Source organism: Meriones unguiculatus, chromosome 2, assembly GCF_030254825.1.
Source record: "Meriones unguiculatus strain TT.TT164.6M chromosome 2, Bangor_MerUng_6.1, whole genome shotgun sequence".
Taxonomy (NCBI): domain Eukaryota; kingdom Metazoa; phylum Chordata; class Mammalia; order Rodentia; family Muridae; genus Meriones; species Meriones unguiculatus.
Genome location: NC_083350.1, coordinates 32,144,761 through 32,161,517, shown reverse-complemented (window position 1 = coordinate 32,161,517; position 16,757 = coordinate 32,144,761). Strand labels below are relative to the sequence as shown.

At 45.3% G+C, this 16,757-nt stretch overlaps 1 pseudogene; it reads right to left on the bottom strand.

Moving 5' to 3' along the window:
- Positions 1–10,507: 10,507 nt before the first annotated feature.
- Positions 10,508–14,031, bottom strand: LOC132652301 (small ribosomal subunit protein uS5-like; annotated as a pseudogene).
- Between the last annotated feature and the right edge of the window lie 2,726 nt (positions 14,032–16,757).

Here is a 16,757-nt window from a genome sequence, read left to right as displayed (position 1 = left end):
CTCCCTCTTTACCCTCGTATGTGTTGAGATTATAGGCACAAGGTGCCACATATGGTTTTTATTTGTTCACTTTTTTTTAATTTTTCTTTTTGTGGTGCTGAGGATGAAGCCCAGGGCTTTGCATTTGCCGTTCAAGCACATTATAACCATGATACATAGCCAGCTTAAAAACAAAACAAAACCCAAAAAACCCCACATTGTGTGTGTGTGTGTGTGTGTGTGTGTGTGTGTGTGTGTGTGTTAGGGTTATGGCATGCATGTGGAGTTCTCTTTTTCCACTATGTATGTTCTGGGGCTTGAATTCAGATTCAGGCTTGGTGGCAAGTATCTTTACTGGGACATCTCCCTGGTTGCCCAGATCTTGTTTGTAAAGAAGGGAGGACTTTTTTAAAGGTGGGCGGGACTTCTGATTCTGGCTCTTCCGTTTGCACTGCAATACAGTGAGATGCCTTGAAATGAAATGGGAAACCCTGACCCAGCTTGTATGCTGGCATAGGTCATCGAGACAACAGACAGCACTTGCGAATGAGTGTCTGTGTACCTGTGACAATACTTCTCCCTGGTACACAGGGGAGGTGGTCAGGGGGCGTCATTACAGTAGGGTGTGTGGAAGCCAAGGGTTGCTATAGTCCGGTGCTCGTTACGTCACATAGGTAAGCTAGACGTGGGAGACGTGAACCACGAAGTCCCGTGCAACAGACTGGATGCATACACAGTGATGAGTGAGTCCAAGGTCATGTGGAGGGAATGTGGCAAGGGACAGAATCAGATGCTAGCACAATATCCCCCTCTAAATGACAAAGCTCGAGTATTCATTTTTCAATAAGTATAGGACACACACATACACATCAAAATAGAGCCCGGTGGTGGTGGCACACACCTGTACTTCTAGCACCTGGGATGTGGAGGTCAAAGCATGATCAGGAATTTGACGCTGGAGGTCACTGACCAGCCAGTCCGGCCAGCCGGTTCACTTCAGGTTCTGTGAGACCCTGACCCGGAAGAGAAAGTGGGACTGGCAGGACGGCTCAGCTGGAAGATACTTGCTTCCACGCCTGCTGACCTGAATTCCTGGACCCCACGTGGTAGAAGCGACTCCTGCAAGTTGTTCTCTGGTCGCCAGACACTAGCAGTGGCATACGCAGGCCCCTTGAAAATACGTGTCTCAGGGTTTCTGTCACTGTGACAGAACAACGTGACTGAGAAGCAAGTTGGGGAGAAAGAGTTTATTTGGTTTACACTTTCATATTGTAGTCTATCACTGAAGGAAGCCAGGGCAGGAACTCCAACAGGGCAGGAACCCAAATGCAGAAGCTGATGCAGGAGCTGTGGAGGGGTGCTGCTTATTGGCTTGCTCCTCATGGCTTGCTCCATCTCTTTTCTTATAGAACCCAGGACCATCCGCTCAGGATTGGCACCGCCCACAGTAGGTTGGGCTCTCCCAAATCAGTCACTAAGGAAGAAAATGCTCTACAGGCTTCCCCCTACAGTCTGTATGTGGAGGCATTTTCTCAATCAAGGTTTCCTCCTCTCAGATGACTATAGTTTCTGTTAAGTTGACATACATCTAGCCAGCACAGTAAGTAAATACATATTTTTAAAGTAAAACGAATAAATAAAGTGGAAGAGCAAAATGGAAGAGGACATGAGATGTCACCCGTTGGTCTCCATGGCGATGGGCAAACATGAACATGCTCCTATACTCTCTCCTCCCACACAAGGGTTGCTTATGGGGTTTAGTAGTGAGAGTAGAGGTAGAAACGAATCGATGGTTCATTAACACCAGGAGCTGGGGCCCTGTGCAGTTGACTCGGTCCTTTGCTCTTGCAGTTGTAAAGAACTGTCACTATCTATATATGCAACTACTGGAGAATTAAGATACACAGCGCTAAGCCAAGCAAACAGATCTTTGGAAGACACCAGAAATATACAATAGCATTTCAGCCAAAGATAAATGTCAGACTGGGAGAGAAAAATATATATGTATGCCGGGTATTATTTCCATAATAATTACAGAAGAACGATTTGTACAGAGGCCACTGTTCCGTGTTGGGTTATTAAGGAGAACACCATGCTTCTACTCGTAACACTTCTGATTCCAAATGTGTGGGTTTCCCCTACACTGGCAGCTCATTTGCCAGCCCTTTAGTGAGTACCAGGCTGTCCACTCATTTAAGTTTGCCTCTCACCACTGCAGTTCACACAAAGCCCACGAGTGAGAGGCACAGTCTCCTAGACCTGTTCCCTTCAGATGGCAACTGCAAGCCATGGCTTGGGGAGTGTCCTTTCGCTACCTACTCTGTAGCAATACTGGGACATTGGTTATTGCACCCAGGCTTTTCATGACAGTTCTGCTGATTCAAGCTCAGGTCCTCAGGCTTTCCTGATGAGTGTTTTACCCTCTGAGCCAACTTCCCACCTCTTCCTTTCTTTTTGATTTTCTTTTTGAGACAGGAACTCATGTGCATTGGCCTTGAACTTGCTGTGTATGTCCCTGAACCTATGATTCTCCTACTTAAGATCAAACCTAAGGCTTCAGGCTTGCTGGGCAAACACTATCAATTATATAGGCCTACATCCAGTCTATATAATTCTTTCTAAGTCACTATTAGAGGCTTCTTCTCTTAGAGTTCTTTGTTATAGACAGGAGAAAGTGATCTTGGCATAAGCAGAAGAGGGAAGTCCTGAAAACATATTGGGTAGCTCACAGACTCCTGAGAAGGCTAGAGGTTCAAGGTCAAAGGAAGCGAATGCAGGAGTCCCAGGCCTTTTCTGGTCAGATTGTTCATGCTGCTCAGCAAGCATAGTTGTACAGCTGCCATCTCACAAGAGCTGCGCTTACAGAGTGCTGGTGTCCCCACTGCCACCAAGAACAGCATGTAGCTACCGAAATGGACTCTACTCTTCCCTTGCTTTGGGCCACTGGGCTTTTGGGTCAAAGAATGGAGCTGGTTCATCTGAGTGGCCATTCCCTAAAGTTGCCAAAGACATGGGTAGCTGGAAGTTTAGTGTCAAGGGTGGTAGGTGGTTTTGATCAAAGATTAGAACTGCCTGCTATTATTCCCTCCTTTAAGAATTAATCCAGCCGAGCCTGTCAGTCACCTGGAGGCCACCCTGTAGGAAAGCTGATTAAGAAAACATGATGAGAAGTTGGGAGGAGTAGTTACCACCTTAGGGAGATGATGTGCTTAGACATCCCTATGCCTGCTCCCCCAGCACAGAGCTTCCAACAGCAGTGCTGCTAGGCCTAAGCCCGGATGCTTTTCACAGCTGGGCAGTGGTGGTGTATCCCAGCACTCCACAGGCAGAGGCAGGTGGATTTCTGTGAGTCTGAGGCCAACCTGATCCACAGAGCAAGAACGAGGACAGCCAGGGCTACAGAGAGAAAGCCTGTCTCCAAGGAAAAACAAACAAACAAACAAACAAACAAACAAACACCTTTTCCATTCCTTTGGATTCAGTCTAAAGGCCTAAGCATTCTTTCCTTGACACTGGAATTCTCACTGTTTCTCTGGAAACCCTTCATGTTCTTCTCTGTTTTCCTTTCTTTCTTTCTTTCTTTCTTTCTTTCTTTCTTTCTTTCTTTCTTTCTTTCTTTCTTTCTTTCTTTCTTTCTTTCTTTCTTCCTTCCTTCCTTCCTTCCTTCCTTCCTTCCTTTCTTTCTTTCTTTCTTTCTTTCTTTCTTTCTTTCTTTCTTTCTTTTTTTCCCTTCCTTCCTTCCTTCCTTCCTTCCTTCCTTCCTTCCTTCCTTCCTTCCTTCCTTCCTTCCTTCCTTCCTTCTTTTTTTTTTCCCCACTCCGAGACAAGGAGACAGGGTTTCTTTATGTATTCCTGGCTGTCCTAGAACTTGATCTATAGATCAGACTGGCCTTGAACTCATAGATTCACCTACTTCTGCCTCCCTGTGCTGTGACTGAAGGCTTGCAGCACGGTTAGGCTGACTCTTCATTTTCTAAGCTGCATTCTTAGACTTTAAAAGCATAGTCATCTCTCTTCCTCTTCATCCTCCCACTTCCAAGGTTTACAGCTTGCCTTTCCAGTTGTTCCTTTCAAATTCTAATAAAATGGTCCTTGTACCTGAAGAAGAAGAAAACAAAGAAGAGGAGGAGGAGATTACTAAGAGGATTAAGTAGTGGGAGTCCCTGATGCTTGCTAAATTCAGATGGTGAAGACTTCCCCAGACACTTAACAGTAGAGTGGCTAAGCAGCTGAAAAGGATAGAAAAAAGTTCTATAGGTAGGAATATCTTGGGTTCTGTACAGATCTGGTTCACAGCTTAATGTCATCTAATTTAGGGAAAAAAAATCTACACTACGAGTTTTGGTCTCTGTTATTAAAGTAACAAGTACATTTGTGCACTTTCCTTGAGTCACTTACTTCAGCTTGGAAATCACTGGGTTATCTGGACTCTGTGGTCCATCTCTCTTTCAAGTTTACACTGCTGTGTCTGCAACGTAATGACGGAGCAAGTCTTTTCATTCCGGGCTAACTACAGTCCATCACCAACATGCTAACCAGATTCATACTCTGAGTCGATGATAGCTTTGTGATTTCTAAAGTCTGTGTTCTATTGCTTTTCCTCTTAAACATACTTGTTAGTTTTATATATCTATATAATTATATTATATATTTTAACATTACATATATTTAACATTATATTATATACAATATATATGTAAAGTCTATAATGATGGAGTAAAATAAGAGAAAAAAAAAAAAGGCATGGCCAGGCATAGTGGCACAGAGGCAGGTGGATCTCTGTGAGTTTGAGGCCAGCCTAGTCTACACAACAAGTTCTAGGTCAGCCAGAGCTACAAAGTGAGACCCTGTCTTGAAAAAACAAACAAATAAGCCAGTCAAGGTGGCACCCACCTGTGATCCTAGCACTCAGAGAGGCAGAGGCAGACCTCTGTGAGTTCTAGGCCAGCCTGGTCTACAAAGTGAGTCCAGGACAGCCAAGGCTACACAGAGAAACCCTGTCTTGAAAAACAGAAAACAAAACAACCTGACTTAGAAAATAAAGAATATAGAAACATGGGCAGGAGGGTATGTGAGTATGTATGTGTGTGTGTGTATGTGTGTGGTATGTGTGTATGTATGTATGTAACAGACTAATAGGATTTTGTTAAATCAAAACCAAACCAGTGGTACAAACTTCAGCTTATAGAGATCATGTTAATTGTCAGACAGAATCCTATTTCTTCTTTGTTATTAGCTACTTGTGTTTACTCGTTGGAAGGCTCAAACCCCAAGATCTCAATCTGCTTCTCTAGTGTTCTGCTTCTGATGAGTCTGTTTAAGGACCAATGCCATTTTAGCGTTTACCGCCTCAGAAACGTGCCTCTTACCATTTCCTGTGGCTTCACGACCGGAGACCTTATATTTACTGCACGTTTGTGTTCCATTTTTGCCCCTAACTATCTGAGTGAAACTGTTGGGAGAGAATCACTGCAGAAATTAGGTTCTTGGCTATCATTAGACAACTGCCAATTACAAACCCACTGGATCCCACATCTATCAGTTTTCCCGGATGGAGAAGAAAAGATGCCTGAGACGAGGTGACGGGCTAGCAAGGGATAGGGTATGGCTGTGGGGACTGAGAAGATAGTCTGGGTAATTTCTTTTCAAATGTTACAAACTCATGGTTGAAAGTTCCAGGGAAGTCTATTTTTGTCTTTCTAGGAGGGTGAACATGTATGGTTTGCTCTAGCCGAGCAAGCTGGAAGGAGCTGGTGTGGGCAGACAGGATCATCTAGCCAGATGGTGGAGGCACGATGGTCAGGGTGGGTATGGAGTTGGGGCAAGGGTGCCAATTAGCTTGTCTATCCTCCCCAGGGGCCAGGGCAAGCAGATGGCTGCACCTTTAATGCTACTCCTTCTCTGTCCAGCAGGCAATAATGGTTGGTCTTGTGGTTATGCAGAAAGCACACATTTACTTTATTTTATTGACTTTATTTATAAATAAATAAATAAGTTCCACATATTGAAAAGAAATAAAATTCACAATGGAAACATAAAAGATGATTAAGTCAAGCTATAACAATTCAATTACTGAATGCACCATTCAGTATTTTCTAAATGCCAATCCTATACTAAGCAGTGTATGTGACAAAATAAAAGACAACCTTGGAAATGCTTTCGTTTTCATTTCAAACTGAACAGGAACTTTCAAGATTGTGAAGGAGCCAATCATGGTAGGGTTCATCTCAGTACTGGGGAAGCAGAGACTGGAGAATCAAGAGTTCAAGGTCATCTTTGGTTACATAGCAAGTTTAGGCCACCCTGTGCTGCATAAGATCCTATCTCTGGGGGGATACAAAGTGAATAAAGTGTAATTAATAAAGAATTTTTAAAAAATCCTATTTCTGTACTCCTTATACATGTGTGAGTTTTAATTAAGTGGGTGATTTAGAGGTTTGAACAAAAATGGCCCCCATAAGCTCATAGGGAGTGGCACTATTAGGGTGGAGTATGTGTGGTCTGGTTGGAGGAAGTGTGTCATTGGGAGGTGGGCTTTGAGGTTTCAGAAGCTCAAGCCATGCCCAGTGTTACTTTCTCTTTCTGCTGCCTGATGATCCAGATGTTGAACTCTCAGTTCCTTCTCCAGCACCATGCCTGCTATGCACTGCCAGGGTTCCTGCCATGATGATAATGGACTAAACCTCTAAAACTGTAAGCCAGTCCCAAATAAATGTCTTCCTTTATAAGAGTTGCCATGGTGCTGGAGAAGGAACTGAGAGTTCCATATCTGGATCATCTCTTCATAGTACGGTATGGTACCTCTTCACAGCAATAAAAACCCTAACTAAGACAATTGACTTCCTCCATTTTTCATCAATAATTGTGACCAGTTCTGCAGGCAGCAAAATATGTAAATGTGAAATAGGGCAATGCCACTTTGGGAGAATCTTTATATATATATATATATATATATATATATATATATATATATATATATTTAATATTTTGGTGCTATTTATTTATTTGTTTGTTTGTTTGTTTTCAAGACAGGGATTTTAGGTGTAACAAGCCTTGGCTGTCCTGGACTCACTTTGTAGACCAGGCTGGCCTCGAACTCACACAGACCCACCTGCCTCTGCCTCCCGAGTGCTGGAATAACAGGTGTGCACTCCCCTGCCTGATGATGTGGTGCTGTTTTAATAATAAAAGATAATGTAGTCACTAAAAACCATTAGAGACTAGATTATTCCTTTCAGACGAGAATACAGAATAGGAAGTCAGTCCTGTCTTATGTAATTCTTATACGGAATGCTTTGAAACATTTCAAAAGTAAGCTTCAAGTCTGTTAGTAGTTTGCTCAAAGGCAGGTGAGACGGCCCAGAGAATAAAGGTGTTTGCATGCAAGCCTAGTGGCCAGAGTTCAATCCCTGGAGCCACATAAAGGTGTAAAGGGACTTCCACACAAGTGCTTTTGCATGTGCCCTTGCACGGGCACATGCATGCACACACGTGCACACTCACACAGACACACAGACACAGACACACACACTATAGAGTCTTTTGCTCAAAGCAAATACACACATATATGTCTGTTACTTTGCCACCTGGAGAGAAAGGAGAGGCTGGTGAAGGCCAGTGTGGGGAGACCATCCTTTTTTTTACGCTGCCACTTGCACATGGGCGCCCAGGGACACAGAGGTGTATCACCGCCGCAGGCTCCCCCAGGGGATGAAAAGGTACATCAGGAAGTCTTGCTGAATTCTGAATAATGGGTGCACTTTTGTGGGAAATTATTTCGGGGGCAGATGCCTTTATTCATGTCACTTTTCTTACTTTATTTTTATTTTTTTTCAAGATTTGTTTTCATATGTGTCAGTGTTTTGCCTGCATGTATATATGTGCATCATGTCAGAAGAAGGCACTAGATTCCCTGGAACTGTAGTTATGGATGGCTGTGAACCGCCACGTGGGTGCTGGGACTCAAACCTGGGTCCTCTGTGAGAGAAACACGCACTCTTAATCGCTGTGCCATCTCTCCAGCCTCGTACTTTTATTCTTAATTAAAAAATTTACACCTCTTTATTTTTGTGAATGTATGCATGCATACCATGGCACTCATGTGGAACTTGGAGGACAACCACTTGTGGGAGTCAGTGCTCTCCTTCTACTAAGTGGGTTCCAGGGAGTGAACTCACCTCACCAGTCTTGGCAGCAATCACCTTTACCTGCTGAAGAGTCTTGCTGGCCCTTACTTTGCTTTTAGAAAGAAAAATGTTGCCCAGCTGATACAGCTACAGCACAGCTCCTGAGCCCAAGGCTGAGGGTCCATTTGCTGTGAAGTTGTTTCTCCTAGAAGTGTCAGGCGTAACCCCCACGAAGCTTTACCAACATGGCTGCCTAAGGAAGACCTGAACAAGCGTGGCACCAATATGCATGGTAACATGGAAGGGCCCTCATCCTAAACAATGCTTAAAGGACGTTAGCCTAGAAAAAGAACCATGGGCAACTGGGGGATGCTGAGACTGGGAGAAATGGTCTTCCCCAGGGAAGAGACCCTCCCTGTTGTTATCCAACAGTAAGTTGTCAACCCTGAGATCCTATATGTATAGGTGACACTATATGGACTGAGCACTGTACACACATTTAGTCATATATGTGTATGTGTGTAAGTATATGTGTGCATATTAAATAAATTTTTTAAAGATTTATTTATTATTTATACAGTATTCTGTCTGCATGTATATATGCATGCCAGAAGAGGGCAACAGATTTCATTACAGATGGTTGTGAGCCACCATGTGGTTGCTGGGAATTGAACTCGGGACCTCTGGAAGGGCAGCTGGTACTTTTAACTTCTGAGCTATCTCTCCAGCTCCCCATATTTAACAGTTAAATAAAAAAGAATTTTAGAGTAAAGGGGCAGTCTGCAGGAGAGGGTGGAGGGAGGAAAGGGAAGGGGTAAGTGCTTTAATTGTAATCAAAGAACAAAAGCATTGTGCCTGCGCCTTGCAGTGGTCCTTGAATGCGTGTTTCTGCTCTTGGGTTCGGGTTCCACTGGATCTGGAGGTCACTGCTGTGTCACATGCAAGAATGGCAGGGTTTGGGTGTCTTCTTCCCTCAAATAACATGATTTAACTTAAAAAAAAATATAATTGAAAAAGAAGTAAAAACGTTGGACTCCTGGAATTTGGTGACTTACTCCTTTCCTCTGACAACTGAGATTTCATTTCTCTATCCTTCATCTCAAGATCATCCCTCCAAAATCCTTCACAGGAAGTATAGTAAATGAAAAGAATGAAGAAGTTAGAGAAACGAAACCTCTTTTTTTAAAAGCGACCACACACTTCTGGAAAGTCTTGAGGGGTTACACCGGGAGGGTGCTTTTCCCCAGTTGTTACAGATGGTTTATAAAAATGATGTGGAGGCGATGGGACATTTTGTGTAGTCTAGCTGTCATGGCTCCTTGTCTGATCTAGTTACACTTCATTCCTGATCTGATACTTCCCTCGATAGTTCTGGATGCAGCTCAGGAGTCCCACATCTCTGTTTTGCACAGCTGCATCACTCCACAATTCTTTGATGAACAGAAAAGTCCCAGGTGCCCCTCAGATCTGAGGAACCTTTAAGGGTGTGTACTGTCTACAGCCTGTCCTTCCTCATGTGCCCAGCTGAAGATTTGTAAAAACAGAAAAAATTTTTTTTTTCTTTGAGACAGGGTTTCTCTGTGTAGTCTTGGCTGCCCCAGATTTGCTTTGTAAACCAGGCTGGCCTCAAACTCACAGAGATCAGCCTGACTGTGCCTCCTCAAGTGCTGGGATTACAGGTGTGCGCCACTATGCCTGGCTAAGATGTATAATTTTTGTAGAACACCTATAAAAACATTCAAATTCCACTTTCATTTTTATTTTATTTTTGTGTGTGGTGTATTATGTGTGCCGAGGGCAGGAGTTGAAGTTGGATATCTTGCTTAATTTCTCTTCACTTTTCTTTTGATGAAGAGTCTGTCCCTGAAAGTGATGCTAACCAGTTAGTAAGGCTGGGTGGCCAAAGGGGAACCCCTGGAAACCCCTACCACATGTGTTAGGACTGCAGGGCCTGGAGTCATAAATCCTCCTTCCCCGCCCCTTTCACCTTAAAACCCAAGACAGGGTTTCTCTGTGTAGCCCTGGCTGTCCTGGTACTGGCTCTGTAGACCAGGCTGGCCTCTGAGTGCTGGGATTAAAGGCAGGTGCCAGCATGCCTGGCTTCTCTCTCTTCCTATTTTTTAAGATTTCTTTCTTTTTAGATGAGTATTTTGCTTGCATGTATGGAAGTGCACCATGTGCATGAAGTGTCCATGAAGGCCAGAAGAGGATGTCGGATCTTTTGGAGCTACAGTCACAGAGAGGGAGGTGGTTGCTGGAAACAGGACCTGGCTCCTCTGGAAGAGCATCAGCACTCTCAACGGCTGGGCTGTCTCCCCAGTCCTTATACATCTTTTTTCAAGCATACAGAGCGGTGCCTTACACACACTAAGTACACAAAAAACATTTCCTGCTTGGTTTTCTATTTTTATTTTAGGCAAGACATTATTATTTTTGATCCACCTTAACCAATTTACTTGGTTTTAATCGTAGAGTAATGTCTTCATTTTCTGTTCTTCTTGACGAGTGACTGAAATCTACATTCCACACCACTTCCTGAAGTACTCCCCATGTGGTATGGTTTAAAACCAAAAGCGCAACATAAGGAGATTAGGGATGCCACCTGAGAGCTGCCCCAATTTCCCCTGAGGGCTGTGGGTTGCCATTTTCAGGTCTCTACAAGTTATCCATTTGCTAGTCTCTGGAGGCTGATATTCTTAGAAGCCAGCTCACAGATCGTCTTTTCTCCTCCCTCCTCCCACACAGAGACCTGCTCAGCCCTTGGTTGTTCCATAGTTACTTTGTGCACGCCTTTTTAGCACTTGGCGGCCTAGATCATTTATATGAGAGCTTCAAATTGGGTATCGCCTACCCCAGTGTTTTCTACTTTGGATGTGTAGTATGCATATAGTGTCTATAAGTTATCGCAACACGCATGTGTTCAACAGATGGTCAAACCTTTCCTGTCTCAATTACTCACTCCAAGCTTCAGGCTTCCATTAGCTCTTTCAGATCCTTTAGATGGGCTGAAGAAAGGTGGTTTAGTCTAGTTTCCCTAAAATTCTCCCAGGCAGACAGGAGGTATATTTACATGGGGCAGATATATTTTAAGGAATCAGTTCAAGGCTAGTGAGCATAACATTTACAGGGTAGGTTGTAGGCTGGAGAGCTACAAAGGACTCATGATCTAGCTGGAGGTCAGCTGCTAGCAATGCCTTTTCCTTCCTCAGAGGAGAGGAGAGAGGGGAGGAGAGAGAGGAGAGATCCTGTTGTTTTTTTTTTTTAACAGACTTAATTTACTTTCTCTTGTATAAAAAACAAACAAACAAACAAACAAACAAAAACCCAAATCCCTCATGTGGCAGCCACAGCTGGAGCCTGTGTCTCTGTCTGAACAGAGACTCTGGTGTGAGTTTTCACAAGTTGATCAGCAAATTCCTGATAAGAAGACTTGAACAGTCTCTTTTCAGAGGTTGGGGGTCAGGTAGCTGTAGGTCTTGCAGATGGCATCAAAGGTGGCCTTGGTAAAGATGCCCAGAGTGGCAGTGCAGCCTCTGGCTGATGTGTAGCAGTCATCAATACCAGCCACCATCAGTAGCTTCTTGGGCACAGGAGCAGAGATGATGCCAGTGCCTCTGGGAGCAGGGATGAGATGCACCAAAACAGAGCCACAGTGGCCTGTCACCTTGCACAGAACAGTGTGGGTCTTGCCAATCTTGTTCCCCCAGTAGCCTTTCTGCACAGGGACAGTGGTAAGCTTGGCCAAGATGATAGCCTCTCGATGGCAGTGGCTACCTCCTTGGAGCACCAAGACCAATATGATCATGGTAGTCCCCAGTAGTGACAACAGCCTTGAACCTGGTCCGCTGGCCAGCACGTGTCTGCTTCTGCACTGGCGTGATCTTTAGAGCCTCATCCTTTAGGGATGCACCCAGGAAAAAGCCAATAGTCTCGGATTCCTTAATGGGCAGGGAGAACAGGTAGATCTCCTCCGAGGACTTCATTTTCATGTCCTTAACCAGGACGCCCAGCTTGGTGACAGGGATCCACTCCTGTCCACATGGGCCCTCTGTGAAGACAATGAAGAAGGTGAAGAAGGGAAGAAGGAGAAAAAGGAGAAGGAGGAGGAGGATGAGAAGGAGAAGGAAAAGAGGAAGAGGAGGAGGAGGAGGAGAAGCAGCGAAAGTCCTGTTCTATTCCAGCTTCCCACTTACTGGATGAGACTCATTCACTCAAAGACTACCTACTGAAATTAAGTGTCATGCAGAAACCTCTCAGAAACATCTAGAATGAAGCTGGACTATCTGCCTGGGCATCCAGCCCAGCCAAACTAACCATCCCAGGGTAGGCTGTTCTGTGTGTTTCCTCTGACCCTTTATTACTGCCTTATGTGTTTGTGACTGAGCTCTAGGCAAGTGTGCGCCACCTATCTTCTCATACGGATCAGAAACACTAAGTCTTCAGGAAACCTGAGCAGGCCAAGTGGGGAAGGTACATTAGGGTATGTTTATGGCTGATGGTTGTGTGCGTGTGTAGGTGCTTGTGTAGGAAGTGCCTGTGTAGGAGGCGCTCGTGCAAGCACCATCACATGTGTATGTGCTTGTAGGTGCTTGTGTAATGGAGGATGCATCCAATGCTGATTTCTGTGCTCCTAGATCTGGTTACAGTTGGGACCTTGGCACTCCTATGAAGACCCTTCTGTACCAACGTTGTATAAACGATGTTCCCCAGTTACTCTGACTGGGTAATAAAGAAGCTGAGAACCAGTGACTGGGCAGAGAGGACAAGGAGGCTGGACTTCCATTCCCAGTCTAGGGGTGGAGTTGGGGGTGTCTCAGGTGAGAAGGAGGAAGAAGAGAGAAGACACCATGAAGAGTTCGCCATGAGGAGAGAGAATTACAGCAGAAGGCCAAGGCAAGACTGAGAAGGCAAGTAAAAGGGCACACGGCTGAGAGGAAGGTGGCCAGACTAGCATAACTGGGTTAGAATAGATGAATGTGGACCCAGTTATAGAATGTAAGGCTTGTTGAATCAATCTAATAGGTCTCTGTGTCGGTATTTGTAAGCTAGAACAGGCATGGAAAAGGCCCCTACAACTATAACACATTTCTACATTTGTGTGGAGATCAGAGGACAACTTGTGGGAGCCCAATTTTCTCCTTCCACCATCTGAGTCCCAGGGATTGATCACAGGCCATCCATCACCCACAGCAGCAAACACTTTTCCTACGGAATCTTTCACTGGCCCATCCTTGACAGTGTCATGCATGCATATATTTTGGCTATTTTAATCAGAATTACTCTAATCACTTCCTACTCCTGAACAGTTTCTCTTTCCTCACAAGTCTCCTCCTTTTTCATTTTGAGGCAGAGGTCCCCATTTAGTCCTGGCTGTCCTAGAACTCACTATATAGACCTGGGTGGCCTCACAGAGACCTGCCTGCTTCTGCCCCTGAGTGCTTCATACCTGACCTCCTTCTTGTTTTCATCTTTCTTCTTTTTGTTTCTGTGACCCATTGAGTTTAATCAGGGTTGCTTGCATGAGTATGTGTGTGTGTGGGTGGGGAGGTGGGGGCGGTGCTACCTACGGGAGCATGGTCACCTTTCAGTGCCTACATCATTGAAGAAAAATGACTCTTCTTTCTCCAGTAACCGTTATCGGCCCAAAATGCTCCAGGAAGAAGAGTCTCATTTCTGTAGTAGAAAAATTAAATTAGTAATTTAGCTACTACTGGGTAAGCATACCTCAAGATAAAAGAAGTGACCTAAGGTTGATCATAAACTCTTTGAACTGGGCCAGTTCCAATCAGATTAGAAGCAGCCAAAATTATCTGCAAACCTTTGACACCAATAAAAATTACCACTATCTTAAAATCATGCTTAAGGGTAAAGATGCATGGTGAAGGGACGGCCCTTTTAGGATTAAACACAAATTTAGAAATCAGATACAAAAAACTGATTTAAAAATGCTTTAAAATGTTTTCGATGATTTAACTCTTGTCTAATGATCACATTTTGTTATGTAACTCATATGACAAAGAGTGCAAATCACGTTTCAAAAAAAACCCCAAGCAATATGCCAGTAGTAAAATGAAACTATAAGGCTGTGGTGGTTCACACCTTTAAGCCCTGCACTTGGGAGGCAGAGGCAGCAGATTTCTGAGTTCAAGGCCAGCTACACAGGGAAACTCTGTCTTGACAAAACCAAACCAAAATAACAAAAAGAGATGAAACTACAGAGATAAAGGAAAAATAACTCTATTAATAGACTTCCATTCACTTAGTAAATATATATTGGAGTAGCCTTTTAGCGTTTTTCAGCTTTGCACCTCCCTCCTAGCTATCCCATTTGCACATAGCGTATGGTCAGCTATCTGCCGGCTGTCTCTCTTCTCTCCTGGGATAAAAGCAGCTTCTTGTTAGTATCCCTCTTCCCCTACCTTGCAATTCCCACCCCACTCTAGTTGCCTTCTTCCCAGACCTGGTGGTATCCTACTTTTCCCACCCAGATCCAGATGATAGACAGGAAGTAGGGCAAACGCCTTGTAAGTGCTCTATATCTAATTAGCATATCGATAGTTGTCATTATAGTTGCACTATAAAAGAGGAAAACAAAGGCATGGCATGTTGGAGCTTGGTGGGTATATACAAACTAACCGATAATTAGAAATGTGCCCTGACAAGTTGAGTTTTATAGGAAAAACAATATATTTGAAATCATGGTTATAGTAGTCAATATAGAAGTATTCCTATCACACTTAAAACCAATTATGTGGTGGTGGCGCATGCCTTTGGGAGGCAGAGGCAGGTGGATCTCTGTGAGTTCCAGGCCAGCCTGTTCTACAGAGTGAGCTCCAGGACAGCTGCACTGAGAAACCCTGTCTCAAAAAACCAAAACCAAACCAACCAACCGACCAAACAAACAAAACTGAAAAAACAAAACAAAACAAAACAAAACAAAACAAAAAAACAACCAAAAACCAATTTTTACTTATGGAAAACTCTGGAGGTGACGGGATTTCGTTAACTTTGAGGACAGGGAAGACCGGAAGACATAGACTGTACACCTGATAGTTAGGGTACAGCAAGGGGGTAACTAGCTAAATCTAACTAAAAATCGTTTATTGCTTTTGATTGGGGTAATTGATTACAATTAGCAAGAGTTACTATCTATCCACAATACAGTGTCTGAACATGTTTCATATAATTTCCTTCATCCTTTACACATCTTCCCTGGAAACTAAGAATAATTCCCTTTCCCCAAGAGGAAATGGTGGTATAATGTCCTCAAAAAGACACAGCTTTCTGGGGTAGGCAGGACGGATCAGCCAGTAAAGGGATTTGCCATGTCTGAGCTACATTCCATGCCAGAAATCCACTGTGGGAAGAGACCGATTTGTCCTCTGGACTCCTCTGACCCCTGCGAGCTCACACACAAAATACAATGTATCAACTGCAAACAAGCAATCTGAGTTTGAGAAACTCTTCCCCTGGAAAAGCACACGCTATTGAGAGAGAACAGCGCATGGCTGGAGTCGCTCCACGTAAAGTCTGACAACTTCGAAAAATACCCGAGAGTGATAGCTCACACTTGTAATCCCAGCACTGGGAAGGCTGAGGCCAGATCGCCTCCAAATTCAAGATTAGCCAGGGCGACATAGCCAAAACTTCATCTCAGGAACGTCAAAATCAGTCTAGGGGCCAGTTCTGTCGGGGGCGGGGGGTGACTTTTAAAAACAATTTCACAAGCCTAGATCTTTATTAATCTTATTTTAACAAACCACAACGACTTTATCCTATTATTAGAGTCATGTTAATAAGACCATTTGTGGGCTGTTTCTGATTTTACAAAACCGTACCCCAAGACACGGGTCGGGGACCGCCCTCAGTACTGGTAGGCAATGATTTCAAAATCAACGCTGCTTTCTTCTCTCTCTCTCTCTCTCCCTGATACCATCTCCTGGCTCTAACCCAACTAGGTGTACCCGCGAACGGTTTTGCATCCTAGAGGAATGCATACAGGCGCGCACTCGGGACTAGCAAGCAGGGCTGGGCAGTCGGGCTGCAGAGCGCTCGCGTAGGTCAGTCGCGGGACGACGCCCGCGGCCGGTCTCGTTTACATTTGAATTTCCCCGAACGGCCGGCAGCGGAGGCGGCGCGGGTCCGCCCCGGAAGCTTCCGGCTCTTTCCCGCCACTCGCAGGCCCGGCCCTCCCAGGGGTCCCCCCGGGGGCCGCGCGAGAACCGGCGGGCACTGGGTTCCGGGCCGAGGGCCGAGCCGTTCGGGGCGCCCCTCCCCGCCACGCCCAGCCCGTGCAGCGCGTGGCCGACGGTTGCCGGAGGGTCAGATTTTGAATTTCCAGGCCGGGCCCCTAAGCCGCAGGGGCGCGCCGCCCGCTCGCCATTGGCCGGCGGCGGTCACGTGGGCGCTCCGCCATGTTGCGGAGCGCGGCCCTCGCCACCTCCGCCCCCCGCGCCTCGCCTCCCGCCCGCCTCTCGCCGCCTTCCTCCTCCTCCTTCTCCTCCTCCCCGGCCCGCCCGCCGCTCTGAGCAGCCCGAGAGGAAACAAAAAAGTGCTGCGGGCGGGAGACTCGCGTCCCCGGCTGTCCCCGGCGCACACGCTTCGGGCCTGCGGGCTGCCCCGGCCGCTTCCCGCGCGCGTCTGCGAGGGTGC